A 4,922-nucleotide genomic window follows, 5' to 3' on the forward strand; every position below is an offset into this window, starting at 1 on the left:
CTCCAGGAGGAAATGTGCCATCAAGCCCCAATACGATTCTGCCCCCCCCCCCTTTCCGCCAGTCAGCCCCCCGATCGACAGGGGGCACCCTCGCACCATTCACCTCTGCCCCTGTTTCCACGTGGAACATCCAGTTGCAGAGAACCAACAGGGGTAGACACACCTTCAGAAGTGGGGGCGTTCTCGTTTTCGCCGGCCGGGGGCGCTAGGACCATTGAATCAACCCGTCCCAGAAAGCACAGCGCTCGTTCGTTTTTCAGCTGGGCGGTCGCGGACATCTTCTCTGGCACCATGTTTCAGACACAGATCGTTCCTGCCATTGGCCATGTAACGAAGACGGGGGGCCCGAGGGCGTGGTGATGGTGGCGCTGTGGCATGCACGGACGAGCGGACAACGTGGTATTCCCTTTTGCCTTTAATGTGCTTTTGTTGGATGAGGAAGGCTGGTGTATAGGCTTACTATGAAGGCACTCGGCGGATAAGGGTATTCTGCAGGAACGAAGTACACTCCTCGAGTCAGATGCAGTGCTTTTTGATACGCGTAATTGACAGCCGAAAGATTTTGGGAGACCAGAATCCATGTGGTCAGCCACCATGACAACCGGATTCGGTGATGGCCTCGGTCGACACTGACCAAAGGGGTTCGTTTCAACCGCCTGGTGGTCGGTCCATGGCCTGACTGATCATACCGTACGCAGGTGTAAATATGCCGTCATGGATCTATCCACCATCGCAGTCGTCGTGGCGCTGCCACCAAGTTATGATCCCGCTGAAAGAAGTCGCCGACGCAACGGAGTTCCCGCCGCTATCATACTCACCAGGCCAAGGTTGAACTCGTGTCCGTTATCAATTGACGGCGTCCAACGGCGCCATGATTTCTTTGTCAATCGCTCGGTGCCTTGACGCTGCGATGGGTCGTTTGGCGTGCTTTCATAGGGTGCTTTCATAGGGCTGTGATCGTGGCAAGAAACAACACCGATGCAAGGCACAGCGTACGATTACAAGTCTCGGTGTCTTGCTTTAGCGGGAAGAAACCAACAGACAAGGTGACAAGCGCAAAAACTGTGCGAAAGACCAGTTCCTGAACCGGGGTGTCGACAAAAGTACTGGTACAATCTTTGCCAATGTCAATTGACATGACTCTCCATTTTCAGCGCAAAGGTCTTGAGTGTGAGCTAGCAAAGTGTCAGATACCAGGAGAAGAAAACACGTGCAAATTGAGCAGAAATCATCTAGGCAATAGTGGCTCCATCATGAGGGGCCCGCGCCTCGTCAGTTTGGTGACCTGCCGATCTCGGCGACATTTGGCTTCATCTGTACCTGGCCATTTCGCCGTCATTTTATTCATCGTGTGCTGCGACAACATACCTTGTTTGGTTGTCGGTGTGTTTTGACACAGGTTGCCTCGGCGGAGGCTGACCCTCCTGCAAACGGAGCCAGATGCCGAACCGCCAAGAAAGACCGCGCGACAGGCCTCATTGGCAATCTCTTGCACCAGTCAGCTGATGGCACCCGGAATCCAGGGCTATCGGTTCGGTTGCGCAGCTGGGCAAGGATGACAGTCGAGTACGATCGTCGCAAGTTGGTCGATACTTGCCAAGAAGAAGCCCAGTAGCAAGCGCCACCTGTCAGGGCACAGTTTTGAGGTGGGTGGTGGAATTGAGACGATTCATGGTGCGAGACAGACTAGTAGTCGTGCTGCCCGGTTTGCCGGCCGGTTGAGTTCTGGTTTGCGATCGTTGCTTATCGGAAGGATCGGCTCTGGCTTGCCTCCAGGCTTTTGCTCGGGCAGGATGCTCCTGAGGCGCCATTCGATCGTCACTCGAGTGTAAGAAGTTGGCAGCCAAAAAGAGAAGGCGACGCGATGCGACCACTTTGACTGACTTGGCGCATCGCGTCGAGAGATCTTGGCCAATTGCCTTGGAACCCAGGCGGATGGACTGGTAAATGTTGGCAGTTGACCATTGCTGAAAGTTGGCAATGTTGGGATGGGCAATCTGGTACCCTGGTCGGCACACTGCCTAGGCTGGATGTGCCAACCTCTCGGGTCCGATGCTCACGAGACCTGTGAATGCAACGCTGACCAGTTGGTCTGCTATAGATTTGACGTGGTAGATTTTTCTTTACCTCATCCGGCAATAAGGAAGAAATTTTCTTGTACCCATCAGCAGGTTCCGTGGGGCGAGGGGAGGACTTAGTGACAAGCTCCTCCAGCGTCATGGAAATGAAGATGCGCGGTCGGCGGCAGGGATGGGACCGTTCGCGGTTCGTAGTCTTGGTCATTCCTTTCGATATCTGCTTAAGGCCGACCGCGGGGGCCCTGTCGGGCTGGGACCGGGTGTCACTGCGACGGCGAAGCGGTCTCACCGAAGCGGCGATCTTCAACAGCTGCTTGGCAATCGCACTATCCCCATCATTTTGTTCACGGACCAGGTCCCTGAAAATCTTGCGTCCCATGGAGTAAGTACATGTATTCCCTGCTAGCATGGCGTTGTTCACAGACGACCTAGTATCGTCATGCCCTGTGTGGAAAGAGGTTCGTTGAAGGGGGGCGAATTCAGGGGAGCCACAGCCCTCGAGCGGCAAATCGAAGACTGGAGCAGAGGGTTTGAAATTGTTACGTGCCGGAGATTTTGGGGTTTGCAGAGTCCGAGTGTCGCTTGGCCCCCTGTATCGTATAACCACAGCAGCGGATCGAAAGGCTATTCTTGGGACACGACAAGTGACAAGATCTGACCTCTGTTTCGGTGAAGAGAGCCAGCACTTTGCCCCTCTCCGGAGATGAGGTGCTCCTAGTATCAGGTTCCTGCTAAGCCTCAAGCCTGCGGTCAATGCCAGATGGCTCTTGGGAGATTCTGACGGCGGGTGCACAGTCATGCGGGTCATCGGCTGCTCGAGACTGTATCAGACGAATTGCCTCTGAGGGATGAAACGAAACATCGCCTTGGTTAGCAAGATGATGCGCCAGAGAGGCGCGAGCGATGAAAGCTTTTTACAAGCTAGCAAAGAAGTACAGAGCAATGAGCAGAAGGGCTTGAAAAGCCGTAGCTGAGCTGGGTTGAAATTGACCCGCATCGTTGGGCAGAACTTGGCCCTTTCGGTAGTTGCCAAAGTGTACCGTTGGTGGCTGCCATGTGTCCGCGCAACAGCCGCTCCGTCAACCTACCTACCGTAGTTGCTGGCGACGCGAAGCCTCTTGCGTATTGCTTGCGTTGCTTTCGACTGGGACAACCCGCACCCAAATTGGAAAGGGGGCGGAAACACGGGCACTCTCTGGTCCAAGCCACGCGATGGTGAGGATGTCCTGGCGTGTGGTCGGTCGGTCGGTAGGACACATGACATGGCGCCGGATAAATCAATCTTGTTGAGTTTCTGGTCCGTTGGTCAAGGAAAAGCTCCCGTGCGTGCATTCGCCCCAATCTCCCGGGCAAGCAGGGCTTGGGTTTGGGACAATTGAGACGAGCGGGTGTCCATCGTCTTACAGGGAACAGCCTGTTAGGCAGCTCAGGTACAATAATCGAACAAAATTTCGGTGGGTGGGGGATGAAGCAGCATTTTACTGATGGGCTGGGTGGGCATCAGGGGCCAGGAGCAGCACGGGCACAGGGGCAGGAGAGGGAGTGGAGGCAAGAAAGGCTCTAGCGCACCTGCCAAGTGGCTTCGAGAAGAATTGGAAGGACCGATGCACGCTTCGCGAAGGAAATTATGGGGCTAAGAGCACCAGCCAAACCGGAGCGTCGGTACTGGTACCGCCTGGCCTACCTGTACTGGCTTTTCTGCCCTCCTCGTCTGGGGCCTCTGCTCCGTGTGGATCACGATCGGTCCTTCCTGTCTGCTACCAGCCTGAATATGAATGGGATCCGCTTGACATCTGCGGCAGAATTTCACCGTGTCCCGTTCAGGCGTGCCCACTAGGCACTGCGGCGTGGTCCTGTACAGTACATGGTACATGCCGCTGCAGGCGGCTGCCCGTCGTGCTAACTTCTGTATTTGCCTGACATGACGAGGAGCAGGGATTATTTGCTACAGGCCTGACACGTTCAGAGGGGCCATGCCTTGGAATGCGGAAGGAAAACGGGGAATGAGAGTCTTCTGCCTACGTGCCCCTCCCAGCGACCGCTTCGCCCAGCAGAAAGGACAGGGTGGCCATTGGCTCTCGGCAGGCCAGATCACCTGGTGACTCACGACCAAAGGCCGACGACCAACATCAACGAGGCGGAAGGAGCATGTCACGGTGATGTTGCTGACCGCCGGTTGCACTGCGGTGTATTCGGAGCTGCCTCCGCTCGTCAACGTGGCCCTGTCCGTGAATGTGATTGCGGTGGTCGCGCGCTGCATGCATGCCCCTCAGTCTGAAACGGTTCTCCGGGTATTCATTTCATCAGCTGGCCGGCTGTTCTCTCAGTTCTGGCGACGGACCGCTCACAGTGTTTCCGTCAGTCAGCAACCCATCACAGCCACGTTACCACGGGGAAGGAATCACAACTCCAGTAAGGCTGCATGAAGAACGGAAGGATCGCCCCCCTCCCCCTCCCCCTCCCCCTCTCTACCGACGTCCCGGTTCATCAGCGCATCACACATTCTCTATACCACGCTGAGCCCAACACGTGAGAAACTATCCATCTCCGAACACTTGCTTGAACGGTTGCCCCAGCCGCAGGACACGCCCACTTCCCATCGTCCGAGCGCCACCTCATACGATTCCACAACGGAGGAAAGGAATGCTGTGGCGGCCATCTCGCCAGGTCTTTGGGACTCGGAAAAGTAGCTGACCGAGAAAAAGCAATTCCTGGGGACCGTCTTCGACCACCTCTCCTCGCGAACAAACGCGCGACATCCATCGGAGGCGTCAGCCCGTGTTTACTCTGCCCACCCCATTGCTTTTCCTGAGGGGCTGGTCGTGGGCTGGAGAGTCTATCGAC

Source organism: Verticillium alfalfae, genomic scaffold (assembly GCF_000150825.1).
Source record: "Verticillium alfalfae VaMs.102 supercont1.9 genomic scaffold, whole genome shotgun sequence".
Taxonomy (NCBI): Eukaryota; Fungi; Ascomycota; class Sordariomycetes; order Glomerellales; family Plectosphaerellaceae; genus Verticillium; species Verticillium alfalfae.